General features: G+C 39.7%; 1 protein-coding gene and 1 pseudogene across 4 annotated transcripts in view; both read right to left on the bottom strand.

Annotated features, from left to right (window-relative positions):
- STRN3 (striatin 3) overlaps positions 1 to 20,162 on the bottom strand; it is a 106,032-nt gene that overhangs the window by 75,515 nt on the left and 10,355 nt on the right. The window lies entirely within an intron of this gene.
- LOC132489277 (heparan sulfate 2-O-sulfotransferase 1-like) lies at positions 11,104 to 12,162 on the bottom strand (annotated as a pseudogene).

Below are 20,162 nucleotides of genomic sequence, written 5' to 3'. Positions count from 1 at the left end.
TTCACTGTAGTGGCCTGGGTTCAATCCCTTTCTGAGAATTAAGATCCTGTAAGCCGCAGCATGGCAAAAAAAAAAAAAATGTTGCTATCAATTTTAACATCCCCTCTAAATATTCATCAATCTTCTCTCTTCTCACACTGATAAAAATATGCATAATTTTTTTCTTCCACACAATTTGTCCTCCTGCTGGATTTCAGGTTTTGAACAGCCCTGTTACTAGTTAAATGAGCATTAAAATCCAACTTTTGATCCCTGGCTTAAGAAATATAGACCTTATATTTACACTCTGCATAATATATAGTTGTCTAAGTGCAATGCACTTGTGTAAGCATGGGAGATACATGTGTGCGTGCGTACACACACACACACACACACACACACACACACACACACACACACACACACCCCTTATTCTCAACTCAGCAGCCAGTGCACTCCTCCCCGCAAAAAGCCAGACACATCACTTCTGCTTAAAACTCTGCAATGGCTACCCATCTTACCCAGAATAAAAGCCCAAGTCCTTATGATGGCCAACAAAGTCCTAATTGTCTGGTCCTTTTTACATCTCAGGTATCCTTTCCCACCACTCTTCCCCCCCTGGACTTCACTCCACCTTAACCACATGGGTCATCTTTCTAGTTTCTGAACCCATCAAGCACACACCTATTTGCCGTGGGGCCGTTTCCACTAACAGCAATGCCAGTGAGTTTTTCCTTCACAAATTAATTCCATTACCAAAACTTTGCTCAAATGTCCTCTTCTCAGTGACACCTATCCTAACTATCCTTTTTAAAATATTTATTTATTTATTTGTTTATTTATTTATGGCTGCGTTGGGTCTTTGTTGCTGCGCGTGGGCTTTCTCTAGTTGCAGTGACTGGGGGCTATTCTTCGTTGCGGTGCATAGGCTTCTCATTGCGGTGGCTTCTCTTGCTGCGGAGCACAGGCTCCAGGCGCGCGGGCTTCAGTAGTTGTGGCGCACAGGCTTAGTTGTTCCGCGGATTGTGGGATCTTCCCGGACCAGGACTCGAACCCGTGCTCCCTGCATTGGCAGGCGGATCCTTAACCACTGCGCCACCAGGGAAGCCCTCCCCATATACTCTTTTTTTTTTTTGTGGTACGTGGGCCGCTCACTGTTGTGGCCACCCCCCCGTTGCGGGGCACAGGCTCCAGACGCGCAGGCCCAGCGGCCATGGCTCACGGGCCCAGCCGCTCCGTGGCATGTGGGATCCTCCCGGACCATGGCACGAACCCGCGTCCCCTGCATCAGCAGGCGGACTCTCAACCACTGCACCACCAGGGAAGCCCCCCATAAACTCTTAATTGCCTTAACCCTCCTCTACTTTTTTCTCTTACCACAACAATCACTTTCTAACAAAAAATTTTTTTTATCTATTCATACAGTTTCTCAACAATTTATTTACATGTTATTGCTTGTTTCTTCCCATCCTCAGACCCCACAAGAATCTAAGTTTCATGAGAGCAGGAATATTTGATTGTTTAGTTCATGGTTATATCCCAAGCATTTAGAACAGTGTGTGGCAACTAGCAGGCCAGGGAGAAAGTGGGGGGGGGGGGGGGGGCAGGTGGAGGGGTGAGGAAGGAAGGAAAGAAAAAAAAAAAAGGCCTGTGGAAAGTTTAATGACATACATATAGATGAAAATTAGAAGGAAAATGGTGGTGACAAACAATATCTTATTAAGATTATAAATTAAAATTAGTGAAATATCTCAAGAGTAAGTACTCACTCAATAAAACTTCTATACTCAGCTGAATTCATCACAATTATTTTCATACACGTTTATATTCCCCTATTATATAATAATGTGAGTAAACTACAAGTTGTGCCTAACCCCAAAACAGGTATTTATCTACAATTAGATTTATCGAGTAGATCTTCCCAGGCAGATCATGACAGCCCATCATAAATACTTAAACTCTACTAAATAACAATCTACCAAAATTTCAACTTACAAAACAAATTAGCAGGTTTTTCATTACGAGATTCACTACAGAATTTTTTTCAAGAGTTAGAACATTCAAAAGAATTCAATATAGCATGAGAAACAGAGTGAATGTTTGAAGACTGAAATGATCATAACGTCCTCCCAGGAGTCAATGGCATCAAACCCTTTTTATTCAGAAGAAACCTAATTCCTATTATTATAATTTATAATATTTTTCTTCTACACAAGAAAATCTCCCCTTTCCTCCTTCCTTGCCTACACACACACACATATATTAATATGACTGCACGTTCATTAAAACCTTCATAAAGTTTAAGTACATACTTTTAGGTAACCCAACGTCAACTTAGAACTCTAAAGAAAGACATTCTCAAACTTCAATAATATAGAGACCCCTTAAAAAGGAGAAGCGTTCCTGCAGTTTCCAGTTATTTACAAAAGTTGTAATCCTAACGTTATTTAAACCTATGCAAACATTAACTTTTTAAAAATTAATTTTTATCACAGTATAGTTGAAAAACATAAACCTTTAAGTAAACTCTTTATGCATACAGATCTTATATAAATACAGAAAGTCAGATAAACCAAAAACCCAATACAAAACTTCTAAATAAAATTCAATTTAACACAAACACTTAAAAAAATAAATGGCATGTTTTTGCTGAATAAATCTCTGCTCACAACACAAAAATGGCACTAACTGAACCACCATAAGCTTCCTTTAAGATTGGAATGCCTGTACTACTAAATGGTAATAAAGCAGGTAAATTTTTCTCAGTTTCACATTATTATGAAACATTAATTCCTGATGCTAAAAAAGCATTTGGTCTTCACTTAACTCAAAAGCATCTTATTCATTAAGACTAGTACTTCTATTCTTTTCCTTAATATTAGTCCCTAACAACCAAAACAGTAACACTTGTCACCACCAAAAACTAACACATATTTTAACCCCAGCATCAAGTCAAAGTATTCAATTATGACTCAGGTGATCCAGAACATGTTTAAGATAATCTACCATTGAAAATAAAATACTAAATTTTAACATTTGTAGAGCACTTTCAGACCTCATTTGATAATCATATGTTCACTGTATGATCCTGCCAGCAAATAGTGAAGAGTTTCCATTATCTGATAACCCATAGTCATCAGGAAGAAGTTTCCAAAGATAACTGTGGAATCATCTTCCAGAAAGTTTAAAAATAAATCCGATTCATCTGTCCAAAATGATTTCAGGACTGATGAAAATGATATACTCCAAAAGTTGGCTTTATTATTATTGCTGTTGTCATCACTGAAGCATTTGCATACTGTTTACCATGGTTCCCAGGAGCAACAAAATGACTTTAAAGGCCATAAAAAAACTCTTGCTCAGTTTCAGAACCCTAATACTCTTTTCTTAGAAATTATTATAAGAAACTAAGATAAGGAATACTGATACAAGGATACTAGTCAGGAGTTTGGAGACCTATATTCTAATCCTTACTTGTCACTAACTAGCTTTATAACCCTTTAGCTCACTCATTCTCAGCTTACTCATTTGTCAAATGAGAAGGCTGAATTAGATGTCTTCTTAAGATCTGCTAGTTGTAAATTTCAACCACTAAGATTAGCATTTCAGAATTCTATGATGACACTTCTGATATTAAAATGACACAAATCAAAACTAAAATAGCTCAGTTTTTCAAAAATGCCTTAGGAAAAAATTGTCCATCTTATTATGAGTAAAAATGTATATAGTTCTTAAAAGAATTCTATTTTACAGCTTTCTCATGAGAAAAAACTTATTAATTAAAGTTACAATTAAAAAAAATTTTAGAAGAAAATTATAATTAGAAGAACTCACATAAAGCTATGTAGCAGACACTGATGTGCTATCCAGACCTCCCTTCAGAAATGAAGGATTTATTGTCCAGCTGCTGTCAAACAGCCTTCACCTGTCAGGCCTTTTCAGGAATTGCCTCAGCTAAAGACAGCTGCATGCCCTAGCAGCCTTCATGGAGGGACTGATCAAAACAGGCGTATAAGGGCCCAGCACCCTGTCACAATTTTGTACAACTCCACAGGTTATCCCAGCTTCAGAGTTTCTCAAGGGGGCAACAATGGCTTTTGTTGATAATACATTACAGCCCAATTTACCCCTTCTGCTTCCTTTCCATTCCTTCTACAGATGTTGATCCTAAGAACATTTCTGCATGTTAATCATAGTTAGCCTACCCAGGGACCCAACTTGCAGCCACTGGTGTTGAGAATGGTCCAAGAAAATAGGCTGTAAAATGAAGTTTTGGAGTTGGATCATCATCCACGTAGCCACCCAGCTGGCAAAGGACACTATCAGTGGTGATGGTAGAACAGAAACCGAGCACAAACTGGCAGTGCAATGGCTAAAAGTTCCATTGTTGGTAAACTGGGTAGTTATCCAGTGGAAGAGAATGCAAATGTTGGCAAACTTTTTTTTTTTTTTTTTACAGTACCAGATAGTATTTCATATTCTGCTTTTGTTTTACAACTCTTTAAAAATAGGGCATGACAAAAACAGGCAGACCCAAGAGTGGGTTTGGCCAGCAAGTCATAGTTTGCCGAACCCTGAACTTAAAAGGTGCAGTGTATCAGATATTTGAGAAATATAAGGAAAACAGTAATTATAAAGACCATGAAACTGGGTTGCTGTTGCTAAAGGCAACTGACTCTTCGGAAAAATATAACAAGAGGTTAAAATGAGTGATAGGGAATTAAAAACTAAATGTGAAAAAGCCAGAAGTATTTTTGGTAGCACAAAATCTTTAAAAGCAGGAGGCCACAAAAGGCTAAGGGCCAAGACTTAATTGTAAGAGTGGCAGAGCTCCAAAGAAAGGTAAAATCTCAATCTGGATTAAGTCTGCTATGCCAAGGTTAAGGCCTACATAGGAAAAGAGAACACACTGGAACCCTGAAAAAATGGGATAGAGAGATGGGTTGATTAACCTGAAAATTCTCAATCCCCAGGCTCCTTGAGCCCTCTGAGCTTGGAGAAGGAATCCACACCTCCTTATTAAGTGCAACTGTTATTCTCATCGGCAAGAATTACCAAGTAAAGACCTCTGAAATTCTCTCCTTCATAAAAGCAGTGAGAACACTGGCAAAAGCTGGGAGAATCAACTTTTTCAGAACTCTGAAACTTACAAAGAATTGAAGCAATCTGGGGAATGCTTATTCACCAAATAATGGCTGAAACTTGGTAAGAACAGCAAGCTTTGTGGTGTTTAATTTACCCTATTTCCATTCTACCCCTTCCTAGTTCTGTGAAAACCAACAGCCTGCAGTCATAGAGAATGTCAACAGCCACTGGGGGGGGGTAGAATAGGATTGGATCTTCTTTAAAGTCCCACTCCCAGAGAACTGTCATTATTTGACATGTCTGGTGGTTCCTTGGAAGACTCTACTACTACCAAAGTTGTCTTTATGTGGCCTGACTTTGAGCTCATCCAGAGCAAACAGGCTTCTTTCTAAAGGTCAAAAACAGTCAGAGGCAACTGTCAAACACTGCAGCTGCCTGAGATTATGGACAACATTTGGGGCAAACAATAGCATAATCAAAAAGCTTAAAAAGAAAAGCTGGGGAATGAGATGTCCATGGGGGCTTTGGAAAGCTCCAATATATTCCTGGGAATCCACACTCACACATAACCTGTGTACATTCTGAGGAAAGACCTGAGAAAGCCCTGAACTCTCACCTCTGGCTAACCCTTAGGCTCTGCACAAGCAAGAAAAGAAAGTTGAGACAGAGTTGTAAGTTGCCTAGCTGAGTGTTGAAGGCATGTCTCAACATACACATAGAGCCCCTTAGCAAAGACTGTAAGATTTACATGTTTCAGGCATCCAAGGAAACCTATGTCTATTCATTACTTTAACCACTAAGCTAACTGAGCAGAGACTTTAGTGACCACATAAAACAAAAGAAAAACAGAGTTTATAGTATTAGTACCAAAAAAGTCACATAAATAAATAGATAATCAATTAATCTTGGGGAGAGGAGAAAATCTGATTTGTACAGTTGTTACATTATTTAAAAATGTCCAGTTGGCAAAAAATTAAAAGCATACAAAGAAAAAGAAAGTACACTCTAAACACACACACACACACAGAGGTGGTGGGCTCATGCGGCAATATCCCTGAGGAAGCCCAGACACTGAACTTACTAGACCAAGACTTTAAATCAGTTAATTTATGTTTGTTAAAACAACTAAAGCAGGATATAAGAACAATGTTTCACCCAAATGGACAATCTCAATAGACAAAAATCATTTTCTAGGGCTTCCCTGGTGGCACAGTGGTTGGGAGTCCGCCTGCCGATGCAGGGAGCACGGGTTCGTGCCCCGGTCCGGGAAGATCCCACGTGCCGCAGAGCGGCTGGGCCCATGAGCCATGGCCGTTGGGCCTGCGCGTCTGGAGCCTGTGCTCCGCAACGGGAGAGGCCACAACAGTGAGAGGCCCACATACCGCAAAAAAAAAAAAAAAAAAAAAAAAAAATTTTCTAAAAAAGATCAAATAGAAATTATAGATTTGAATAATATAGTAATAAAATAAAAAATTCAATAGAGGGGCTCAATAGTAGATACGAGCAGGCAGAATAAAGAATCAGCAAACTTGAAAATAGGTCAACTGAGATCAGCCAGTCTCAGGAACAGGAAGAATAAAGAATGAAAAAAAAAAAGATCAGAGACTCAGAAATCTGTGGGACACCATTAAGCACACCAACATACACATAATGAAGAGGAGACAGAGAAAAGGATAGAATATTTGAAGAAATTAAGGCCAAAAATTTCCTAAATTTGAAAAACACATTAATCTACACATCCAAGAGGCTCAAAAAACTTCAGGAGGATAAACTCAAAGGCATCAACACCAACACACATTAACTGTTGAAAGCCAACGAAAAAGAGAAAAATGCGACTCATCACAAATAAAGGATCCTTTCAAGATCAACAGCTGATTTCTCATCAGAAACCATGGAGGCAATGGGATGATATGTTCAAAGTGCTGTGGAAAAAAAAGACTGTCAACCAGTAATTCCATATCCAATAAGACTATCCTTCAGAACTGCAGGAGACATTGCTGATCAACAAAACTGAGTAAGCTGTTACTAGGAGACTTGCCCTAAAAGAAGTACTAAGAGGAGCACTTCAGCTGAAATGAAATAACACTAAACAGTAATTCAAATCCATATGAAAAATACAGAGCACCAGTACAAGTAACTTCATAGGTAACTATAAAAAACAGTATACATGTATTTGTTTTTCTCTTTTTTTCCTCCTATCTTATTTAAAACACAAAAACACCAAGCAATAGTTAGAAAGATGGTTGATAAGTATACAATAGATAAAGATGTAACTTGCAGGATAACAACACAAAGGAGGGGGAAGGGAATGGAGCTTTATAGGAAGAAAGTTTTTATATACTATTGTAATTGAATTGGTATTCAAACTAGATAAAATGGTAATGACAACCCCCAGAACCATGACTAAGAAAATAACAACAACAAAAACACAGTAAAAGGGGACTTCCCTGGTGGTCCAGTGGTAAAGAATGTGCCTTGCAATGCAGGGGACGTGGGTTGGATCCCTGGTCAGGGAACCAAGATCCCACATTCCTGGGAGCAACTAAGCCCGTGAGCCACAACTACTGAGTTCACACACCTCAACTAGAGCCCAAGTGCCGCAAACCACAGAACCCACATGCTCTGGAACCCGTGTGCCACAACTACAGAGCCCACATGCCCTGGAGCCTGCAAGCCATAACTAGAGAAGAGAAAACCCGCATGCCACAATGAGAGAAGCCCACGCACCGCAATGAAAGATCCTGCATGCCTCAACGAAGACCCCATGTGCCACAACTAAGACCCAACACAGCCAAAATTAAAAAAAAATAAATAAATCTTTAAAAAAATACAATAAAAGAACAAGGAGTTAAAATGGAACATTAAAAGATATCTGTTTAGTACAAAAGAAGGCAGTTAAGAAGGAAGGGAGAAACAAAGGTATCTAATCTCAGCAGTGATGTCTTCCCCAAGGAACCTTTGAAATAGTAATCTCTTACACACAGATCCACTCCTTATCACTCTTCTCTCTGCTTTACTTTCCTCTATAGCACTTATCCTCATCTGACAAACTTTTCTTTCACTTATCCCCTTTCCTCTAAAGCACTTATCCCTATCTGACAAACAAAATTTTCCTTTCTCGACCCACTAGAATTTAACCTTAACGAGGGCAGGAGTTTTACTTTGTTTATAGCTTTATCCTCAGTGCCTCTCACACACCTACTGAGTGCTCAATAAACACCCAACAAATGAACAACCAGTAGAGGTAAGCCTTATACGAAATGTCTCCCATTTTAAGAATGGCCCAAGAAAAACAATATATGTCTACATGTACAATTTGTAGATTTAGTAGCAGGAATATAAAGAACTCCCCATCTGATGGGTTTGCTATTTTCTCTGTTAAGTAGTAGGTAAAGACATCTGCTGAGTCAGAGGGGGAGGTGGTAGTGTTGAAGATTTACAGAGAGTACCTAGCCCTGCACATTTCTGTTGAAATTAGTATCTAAATCAAATTCTGATAGGTATTATTGGACACTGTTGCCTTAAATCAGCAGTCATGTGATTTCATGTAAAACTGTACACCAAAATTTCATGCATTCTTATAACCTGAAACAAAAAGTGCTCACAGTTTAGAAGGATCAGTAAAAAGAAATGAATGTGTAGAACTGAGTTTGAAAAGAGTGCCATACCAGATGAAGAGTCTATAAAATATATCAATTTTTTTCCACTGAGAAGATATTTATTAAACACAAATTTATATCAAGGTTAACTTTTTTCAGGGCTTCCCTGGTGGCGCAGTGGTTGAGAGTCCGCCTGCTAACGCAGGGGACGCAGGTTCGTGCCCCGGTCCGGGAAGATCCCACGTGCCACGGAGTGGCTGGGCCCGTGAGCCATGGCCGCTGAGCCTGCGCGTCCGGAGCCTGTGCTCTGCAACGGGAGAGGCCACAACAGTGAGAGGTCCGTGTACCAAAAAACAAACAAAACAAAACAAAAAGATTAACTTTTTTCAACCAGCTTTTAAGTGGACCTTTTCTCTCTCTCTTTTTTTTTTTTGTGGTACACGGGCCTCTCACTGCTGTGGCCTCTCCCGTTGTGGAGCACAGGCTCCGGACGCGCAGGACCAGCGGCCATGGCTCACGGGCCCAGCCGCTCCGCGGCACGTGGGATCCTCCCAGACCGGGGCACGAACCTGCGTCCCCTGCATCGGCAGGCGGACTCTCAACCACTGCGCCACCAGGGAAGCCCTGGACCTTTTCTTTGTTAAAAAAAAACGAATGGTATGAAACTATATGTTAAAGATGTTTCCATAATACCTTACGTTTATATAGCGCATTAGTTTTCAAAGTGCTTTCACATGCCATCTCATTTAATCCTCACAACACCCCTGTGAGGTAGGTACAGCAGGTATTATTATCCTCATATCAGGATGAGGAAACTGCGGCAGAGAGAGGTTAAGTGATTTGCCCAAGATCACACAGCTGATAAGTGGCAGAGCCAGGACAAGAAATCGAGTTTTCTGACTCCTCATCCAGTACTCTCTCCACTATAACTACTTCCCCCAATTATGAATAATGTACTGCATATCAAAATTGAAAGGTTACTGAAGTTCATTTCAGTGATATCTTAACAGTAAAGTTAAATGAGAAATATGAGAACAGTAGGTCTGATGGTTTTACTTGACATAATAAAACTGGTGCAAAACCACTTTTGTCTTATTACTTATAACCTTTTGGTCCAAATACATAAAATATGCAATATTTACAGCATTTTCCTTTTTTTTTTTGTAAATGCAATGCTTTAAAACACATTATAAAGCACCTTAGTTAAAACAGTCTACAAGTAAAAGTACAGAAGTAGGAAAATCCTACCCATACCACAGCTCACTAACGGAGTTATAATATGGACTCACCGATACCTCAGTTTACACCTTTACAAATAACCGATTGAGAAACAAATACTAAACTTATTTTTTTGATATTCATGTGTGGAAGCCTTAACCAAAACTTCAGGCAATGTCAACATTCTTTGAAGTGTTTCCCTAATCTTGGATATTGGGGAGACAGGAATGAGAAATACTACTTTGATTCTTTTTTACAGTATTAATAATGGTTTAAATTGATTTTTAACACTAATAATCATTTTTTAAGCAAATTAAAATGACCTACATAAATAAGGGAAGTTCCAACTACAGCAGAAACATTCTTAGCAAACGTGATCAAACATTTCAATAAATTTCATGGGACATGATTCACAAAAACAAAGTACACACTGCCAAACAGTTAATAACACTATCCAGTAGTGGTGTATAATGCAAACCTCCAGGTGAAGGTGGAAGTAGCAAATGGATTCATCTTCATTCATGGTTAGTTGAAAAAAATGCTTTATCAAAAACAGTATCAGAGGGCTTCCCTGGTGGCGCTGTGGTTGAGAGTCTGCCTGCTAATGCAGGGGACACGGGTTCGAGCCCTGGTCTGGGAGGATCCCACATGCCGCGGATCAACTAGGCCCGTGAGCCACAACTACTGAGCCTGCGCGTCTGGAGCCTGTGCTCTGCAACAAGAAAGGCTGCGATAGTGAGAGGCCCGCGCACCGCGATGAAGAGTGGCCCCCACTTGCCACAACTAGAGAAAGCCCTCGCACAGAAACGAAGACCCAACACAGCAAAAATATATAAATTAATTAATAAACTCCTACCCCCAACATCTAAAAAAAAAAAAAACCAGTATCAGAACTTTTTCTGAAACTGTATTTCAGTATTTAGCCTTCAATTAGACCTGCTATGTGTTTATTTTAGGTGATGTGTAGGTTTTGTCCAGGCAGGAGGTTGTAACTCCCACCAAAATTTAACCAGGAAAAAAAAAAAAAGGCTGAAACTTAAACTTCCTAGACCACTGACATATCAGCCAGAATCTACTTCCTTGACATCACTGTCTGTATTCTAACTCGGTTCAATACAAACTGTCTTATATACTCATCAGCAATCCAAGTTGTGGAGCTGAGAACTAAGGTGAAGACAGGGTCAAAGGTGTAGTTCAAGAATCTAACTGCCACATCTTGTACTCAGTTCGATTTAGGGTAAATCTTTTCATAGAAAAAAATCTGTGCAAGGATGCAGAGGTCTCCATCTTTTTTTTTGTACAGCATGGGCTCTGATGCATTGGAACTGCTCTAGTGCCAACTCACTCTCCATTTTCCAAATGTCAGACTGCTGTAGTTTTGCAATGGTTTGTTTAGTAGGGAGTTTCTTCTCTGTGGTTTTCCTAAAGTGAGATTTCTTTCCGTACAATAGCGTTCTGTAGCACCCCTGAAGAACCAGGGCGAAGCTGCCTCCAATAACATGATAAAATCTTCACGCTCTTAAGTAACTCCCACCAGAAACTATACATTAACTAGGTTATATTTGGCTTGATCTGTAGCCCACCTGCTTCCTACATTCCAAAATTCTGAGCTGTGGCCACAGAAGAAAGGGATTTGAAGCCAGAGCTTCTCTGGAGCACAGTCTGAGCTGCCCTCAGCTACCCACTCATCAAAGGTCTTTTTGTCCCCTTGTTTTCGTCTTCTTAACCCCAGTCTATAATCATCTCCAAATCTCAGAAAGTAAGAGTAAGAAACTAGCCTCTCAATAGGATCCCTTATGACATTAATGTAAATTGGCTTCTTCTTCACATCAAATTTTGCAAAATCCAAATAAGAAATGTGTCTATGATAAAACCCTGGTTTCATCTCTTTCCAGGAAGTTATATTCTTTACAAAGCACACCTGATCTTGCAGTGACATTACTGGATTATTTTTGGTAGTGTTGATGTGAAGAACATGGTATTTATTCTTTGCACATAGATCATAAGCAATATTGGTAAAAGAGGTGCTTGCAGTTTTGGGGACTCTGTTATAAATGACCACCATGTCCTCTTCCTCATCTAAAGCTGCATCTTGCCAAGGGCTATCCATCGTATGTTGCTGCTCAATCTCTCGAACTTCATGTCTTGCAATAGCCCTTTCTAGCTTCAACTGGGACTCCTCCAGTTTCTGGATCTGGTTCTCCAAGAAGAGCACTGCCACTGTGAAGGCCACCACCATGAGCAGCTGCAACTTGGGCGGCATCATCCTGAGGAGCCCCATGAAACCTGCTGCTCACAATCAAGACATACCGCAGGGGGCGGGGATAGGGGCCCAGGAGGCGAGGGAAACACCGGGAGGAACCCACCAAGCCAGGAGAAAGGCAAGGAGAGCGCGAGAACCACTGCAGCGACCCCCCTTCTCGCCTCCCCAGTCCCCCGCCCCCAGGCGTCAGCACCTACACCACCAGCGCTGCTTCTCCTCGGCCGAGGCCACGGCCGCCCCCACAAAAGCCCGCGCAGCAAACGCGGCAGCCCGGCTCTCGCCTCCCTCTACCGCCTCAGTCCCCGACCCCCGCGCCCGCCTGCCTGCCCACCTCCCTCTCTTCCTTTCTTCCCTCCCTCCCGCCTTTGCTCGCGGCCACGCTCTCCTCCACCAGCGCTGTGGCTGCAGCTGCACCGCCCTTGGCCCCTGAATATATCAATTTCATTAACAAGTAAAATTCAGTTATATCAATAGAAGTGAAAGCAGAGTCTTGAAGAGATATCTGTACACCCATGTTTTAGCAGTATTATTCACAATAGCTAAAAAGTGGAAGCAACCCAACTGTCCATCAGCTGACAAATGGGTAAGCAAACTGTGGTAATGCATAAAATGGAATATTATTCACCCTTAAAAAGGGAGGAAATTTTGACACATGCTGCAACATGGATGAACTTCGATGACATAATGGTAAATAAAATAAACCAGTCGCAAAAAGACAAATACTGAATTATTTCACTTACATGAGTTACCCAGAGTAATCAAATTCACAGAGACATAAAGTAGAACGATGCTTACCAGGGACTAATGGGACAGGGGATAGTTATTGTTTAATGTGTACAGAATTTCAGTTTTATAGCATGAAAAGTTTTGGAGATGGATTGTGGTGATGGTTGCACAATATGAATGTACTTAATACCACTAAAGTGTATACTTAAAAATAATTAAATAAAGCAGAAACTAAAAAAAAAAAAAAAAAAAAATCTCAAAAAAAAAAAAAAAATTAAGATGGGGCTTCCCTGGTGGCGCAGTGGTTGAGAGTCCGCCTGCCGATGCAGGGGACACGGGTTTGTGCCCCGGTCCGGGAAGATCCCACATGCCGCACAGCGGCTAGGCCCGTGAGCCATGGCCACTGAGCCTGCGCATCCGGAGCCTGTGCTCTGCAACGGGAGAGGCCACAACAGTGAGAGGCCCGTGTACCACCAAAAAAAAAAAAAAAAAAATTAAGCTGGTAAATTTTGTTGTGTATTTTACCACAATAAAAAACTGGGGTTGGGGTGGGGAGGGACTTCCCTGGTGGCACAATGGTTAAGTCTCTGAGCTCCCAATGCAGGGGACCCGGGTTCAATCCCTGGTCAGGGAACTAGATCCCACATGCATGCCACAACTAAGAGTTCGCATGCCACAACCAAGGAGCTGGCGAGCCACAACTAAGGAGCCTGTGAGCCACAACTAAGACCTGGCACAACCAAATAAATTAAAAAAAAAAACACCGGGGGGAAAAGTCAGTTATTTTAATACGTATTAAAGGGCAGTAAAAATGACATACTGTTACTTTAAAAGGAAAAAAACAACTTTTTTCTTTAGAGACTGAATTTAAATAAAAAGAAATTTATACCAGATGCCATATATTTGTTTATACCAGACAGCACAACAGAAGCTAAAGGTTTGACATACCCCTGGCTTAAAGAAGGGGACTTAAAAAAAAAAAACTGAACCTGGTTTACAAAAACTGGTATTTAAGGACACCAGAAACAGTGAAAACAACAGCACAGAACTAAAGGACGCTACAAACCAGAAAGATACAGTATGGCTACAGGAATAACTAAAGAAAAGTCAAGGAGCTGAAATTTATGTAAGGCTGGTAAACTGGAAATCAGAATCTAGGGAGAAAGTGACCACAATGGAAGACATAAGAAATAAGAAAGAAATTCTGGAAAGAACTAACAAGACTTGAAGAAAACTACAGTCCAAAAAGTTCAGCAGAGACAGAATATTATCCTGCAAGTAGGCTCTAAACAAAATGCAACACAAGAATAGTGAATTATTTCTATATAGATATAATTTGAAAAAATGACAATGATGGACATTTGAGACTGAAAGAAGTCTATACAAGAACTCAAAGAATAACTGAACCAATTACAAACAGTTAAAGATTTAAGAAAACAAGCCTGTGCAAAGGCTAAAGATTAAAATTCCAGTCAATGACTTTTAAAAACTAATATTAGGAAGAAGGCCATTCTGGAAAAAATGGAAATGAAAATGAGTTTTAAGAAAAGCGGCAAAAAGGGTCACAGCTACCATCCAGCCTTATAGTACTTTACTTTTAAAGACAGACAGTCAATGGTCACCAATATGTGAGGACAGCATGAGGTAAGAAAGAAGGGAAGCAAAAGAAAAACAAGAAATTCAGAGAAAACTGACAATTAAGGGAAAGAAAACTTCAACAACAAATATATATTAAATAAAAACAGAATAGCATTAATTTTAAAAATTCAAATAAGAAAATACCTTTACAAATTCAAGATAACAGGATTAAAAAATATAGTTGAAGAAAGTATCTCAGAAAACAGACCAAAAAGAGAAAATCAGGAAACAGAAGAAAAATTTTAAATCAGTAGGTCCATCATCAACTGAACAAAAAAGTGCCCTAAGGACTCGGGACTACAATAACCCTTCTCAAAAGAGATTAGTACTGCCTCTCCCAAGGGGGTGTTTGGAAATGTCTGGGGACATTTTTAGTTGTCCCCCAAACTAATGGGTTATTCTGGCATTTAGTTCTGGGAGCCAGGGTGCTCAAAGCCCCATAAGCACAATACAGTCAAACACAAAAATGGTACTACTTAAATGCCCACAGTGCCCTACTGAGAAATACTGGATTACGGAGAAAAAGAATTCTCTCAATGCCTGATACGATATGCATTTTCATAAAATTTAACAACACCAGTATAAACAAAAGATACCTAGAAAAAAATTCAAATCACATACAAAAAAAAAAAAAAGGATCAAGAAACTGAAGAGCGGGCTTCCCTGGTGGCACAGTGGTTAAGAATCCGCCTGCCAATGCAGGGGACACGGGTTACAGCCTTGGTCCTGGAAGATCCCACATGCTGCGGAGCAACTAAGCCCGTGCACTACAACTACTGAGCCTGCGCTCTAGAGCCCACGTGCCACAACTACTGAAGTCTGCGCGCCTAGAGCCCATGCTCGGCAACAAGAGAAACCACTGCAATGAGAAGCCTGTGCACCAAAACGAAGAGTAGGCCCTGCTTTCCACAACTAGAGAAAGCCCACGCAGAGCAACGAAGACCCAATGCAGCCAAAAATAAATTAAATAAATTTATATAATCAAACTCTTCAAAAGCAACATTGAAAGTTCAAAGACAAGAGAAATGTCTTTGAAATGCTGATGTAAACTTATTTCCAGCCAAACTACCAATCAATTCCAGCCAAACTACCAATCAAATGTGAAAATAAAATACAGATTTTTTAAAAAAGATACGAGTCCCTAAAATTTACCTCCTATGCAACTTTTCTCAAGAAACAACCAGATAACATATTTCAGCCAAATGAAGGACTAAATAAGCCAAGACAGTAGGCAGAAAGGGAGCCAGTGGGAAAAGAAAGGGGGTGTGGTGGGGGTGCAGGGGATTCCCTTTTTGAAAAGAGTACAGAAGTTACAGAATAATAACTCTACAACAAGCCTTAAGAACAAGTCTAGATCAGAGCAAGGAGAGTGACAGTTCTGAAGTCAAGTTCTCCCCACTCCAATCCCTCCATACAAGAGGCAGAACTAACAACAGATGTGATGTGCTTGAGAGTTTGAAAACCCTAAGAGATTTGTAACACCTTTTGGAAAAACAGCAATAGATACACAGAAAACTAAACAAATAAAAAATGGAGGCAAGGAACTCCAAGAAAAACAAAAAGTTGTGCAGAAAAGGAACAGTATTCACAGTATACTTTTTGACTCACAAATTATACTATACATAAATTATTATACTTGACACAGAAAAATATTATTTACAAGGTCACAATAACATAAAAGCTAATGATTTAACTAACTTTATTACCTATACTGAAATATGGTATGGAGATGTAAGAGGTGTGATAAACCGTCACAGCATATATAGGGTAAGGTACTATATCCATGGTTTCAGGCATCCACTGGGGCGTCTGAAATGTATTCCCTGTAGATAAAGGGAGACTACTGTACAGAAAAAGTTCTGAAAAGATATACACCCAAAATGCAGTGCTGTTCCTAGAAGATTAAGATTACCAAAAAGGCACTACTTTATTTTTGACATTTCTGTAGCTTAATATTCATATATTACTTTAACAATAACTAAGAATTAAAAAGTAATGTAAAGGGCTTTGCTGGTGGCGCAGTGGTTAAGAATCTGCCTGCCAACGCAGGGGACATGGGTTCGAGCCCTGGTCTGGGAAGATCCCACGTGCTGCAGAACAACTAAGCCGGTGTGCCACAACTACTGAGCCTGTGCTCTAGAGCCCGCGAGCCACAACTACTGAGCCCATGTGCCACAACTACTGAAGCCTGTGCGCCTGGAGCCCGTGCTCCGCAACACGAAGCCACCACAATGAGAAGCCCACTCGCAGCAATGAAGACCCAACACTGCAATAAATTTAAAAAATTAAAAAAAAACACTAAAGTAAAAATTTACAAAATAAATAAAAGCAACTAAATCCAACCACAAAAAAAATTTAAAACATCAAAAAATCTTCATGAGTAAAACACGGTATTTGTAAGTTTTTAAAGAAATCAATTAAAAAAGAAAATGGGGGCTTCCCTGGTGGCGCAGTGGTTGAGAGTCTGCCTGCTGATGCAGGGGACACGGGTTTGTGCCCCGGTCTGGGAGGATCCCACATGCTACAGAGTGGCTAGACCCCGTGGGCCATGGCCACTGGGCCTGCGTGTCCGGAGCCTGTGCTCCACAGCGGGGGAGACAACAGCGATGGGAGGCCCACGTACAGCAAAAAAGAAAAAAAAGAAAATGGGGAAAAGATAAACTAGTATATAAACTCATTAAAAATACTAAGCTCAACTTGCTGTTTTATGATAAAGTATTTTTCAATGGTGTCTGCTCATCTGTGTCTCCCTGTCTCTCTTTATATATATGTACATAAAGAAACACTCCAGGGGGCTTCCCTGGTGGCACAGTGGTTAAGAATCCGCTTGCCAATGCAGGGGACACGGCTTCGAGCCCTGGTCCAGGAAGATCCCACATGGCATGGAGCAACTAAGCCCATGTGCCACAACTACTGAGCTTGCGCTCTAGAGCCTGCAAGCCACAACTACTGAAGCCCGCAGGCCTAGAGCCCGTGGTCTGCAACAAGAGAAGCCACGGCAATGAGAAGCCCATGCACCACAACGAAGAGTAGCCCCCACTCGCCGCAACTAGAGAAAGCCCGCACACAGCAACAAAGACCCAATGCAGCCATAAATAAAACAATAAAACAAAATAAACACTCCATTTCTGAAATATCCATTTCAGTAAAAGAAAATACCTACTTTATGTTTGCTGGGCCTTTTATTTATTTTTTAATAGGGAAAATAGAAAGGTTGCCAATAATCCCATCACCCAAAAATCACAAAGGTATTTTAAAACATTTGTATTGGGTTGTTCAACATAATTTTTAACATAGCTGATTTAGCACATAATATGGAACTCTGCTTTTTAGTTTATCATAAGCATTGCCTAGTCATCAAATATTCTTCATAAAAACCATTCATTACTATCTGACGGGAAAAAGTAACCTCCACCCCCATGCATTAATCCCAAGCACAGATTCATTTTAACTGCAGTTGTGATCTCTCTTATACTCTATTTCCCACAAGGGGGAGACAGGACTAAGGTATTTTGAATGCCTTATAATAAAAAACAGAAAGCGTGGTTTCATTCCAATATCAAATGAGGGCATGAGGGAAGAGTAGTCATTTACTACTGGTGTTATCTCTATCTTGTGGGCTTTTTTCCGTATGGTACTATAAAAATTACAATTCATTTTCTCATATCTAACAGCTTAATCAAACATCCTCAGCAACTTCACTCATTTAATAAATATTTAGCAAACACCTATTATGTGCCAGACCCTTTACTGTCACACTGGGTATACATTAATTTTTACAAAAAGACAGGTCCCTCCTCTCAAAGAGCTTACAATCAATCTTAAAAGTGTGCGTGAGGGGGGTAAGACAATTTTTAAAATTACAAGTTACATCAAATATTAAGAAGAAAATGACCAGGGTGCAGTGATATATGCGAAGTATAAAGATTCATAATTATATACTTTCCAGAGTCTCGACCCCACCTCCACCCTCTTATGAAATATAAGCTTATGGAAGTCTGGTCCATTTTTTTTTTTTTTTGGCCGCTCCGGGCAGCATGTGGGATCTTAGCTTCCCAACCAGGGATCGAACCCGCGTCCCCTGCATTGGAAGCATGGAGTCTTAACCACTGGACTGCCGGGCAAGTCCCTGGTCCACTTTTTAAAGCTCTGGGAAAAAGCAAAAACACAAATGTTAGTTTAGGCCATTCTGAAATAGTTTTATTATCTGAGACAACTGTTAGTGGCATATTATCACATCTATCCACTGTTTCTCTATCACTGCCTTTATTCCTCTTCCCATCCACCCCACCCCCTTTATTCCTCTTCCCATCCACCCCACCCCCTTTTTTTTCTATTTCATCTTTTTCTTTGTTTTGTCTTTCTCACTCCTTTGTTCCTCAGGATTTCAGTAACAGACTTACAGCTTAAATGAAACTGGTTAACTAATGGCATTCACAGCTAAAACACTTGTGACCCCTAATTCAGACTTGAGTGCAAGCCATGAAATAAAAAAAAATTACGAATTTGTATAATGCTTTGTTAACTGCTAATATTATAATCCTACAAAACAAAAAAGCAATATAATAGAGTTTATTTTTGGCAGAAGGCTGGTTGGTTGCTCACACATTTAAGAACACAGTTACAAATGTTTTCTGAAACTTTAACACAACCATTCAGCAGTAGTGGAGTAATTAAATCAACTATGGTGGGTACACAAAGTAGAATACTACTACTATGCAGCTGTTATAAAAAGTGAGAATGTTCTCTACTAACAGACTCACAATAATCTCCAAAAAATGTTAAATGAAAAAGCAAAGTGAAAAACAGGTATATAGTTTACAAACTGTTGTATCAGAAAGAAAAGAAAATCAACATACATATTTGCTTACATCTATTTGCATAAAGAAACACTGGAGGGATACATATAGTACTACTAATAAAAGTGGTTACTAATGTAGGACACTAAGGGTGGACAGGCTCATGGTAAGTACAAAATTTAATTTTGAACCATGCATTAACTATTCAAAAAATAAAATTAAGAGTCTGAAAATGTTTTAATTAGAATTTTAAAAACTTTTTTTACAAAATCTATCTAAACATGATCCAAAATTTCACTACACATTTATAATTACTTTACTTATATATAGCCTTTTAAATCTTGTGACACTGACCCTATTCATTAGTCATTTGCTTACAATTCTTTACCACCGAGGTACCAGTATTACCTTAAGATGGCATAACGTATCAGTCAAAAGCAACTTGGCAGCACCCGGTTTCATTACCTATTTACTGTTTTATGTTGAACAAGTTACTTAAACTCTTGCCCATGTTTCCTTCTCTCTAAAATGGAAATACTTGTTATCTATGATTTAGGGATGGTATACAAATTAGAATGATTCCAAACATACAGAAAGTACTCATTAAATGTTAACAGGTACTATTATTAATAGTTCTTTCTGTGGACATGTAATGCTTTCATCTATGTAATCAAACATCACAGGGTGCTTCAACTGAATCCAACAAAAATTCGCAGCATATTCAAAACCAGCAAGTTCCTGTTAACAAGTAGCTTCAATTTATTGGAAAGCAGAAAGTGAAAATAAAAAAGTGCAACAATGTAATCATACACAGTGCAAGCCACTGTGAGTGCAGAGGAAGGGTGATATATTGCT

This window comes from Mesoplodon densirostris, chromosome 4 (assembly GCF_025265405.1).
Source record: "Mesoplodon densirostris isolate mMesDen1 chromosome 4, mMesDen1 primary haplotype, whole genome shotgun sequence".
NCBI lineage: Eukaryota > Metazoa > Chordata > Mammalia > Artiodactyla > Ziphiidae > Mesoplodon > Mesoplodon densirostris.
Note: the sequence above shows the minus strand (reverse complement) of the source record. Positions and strands in the feature narration are given on the sequence as shown.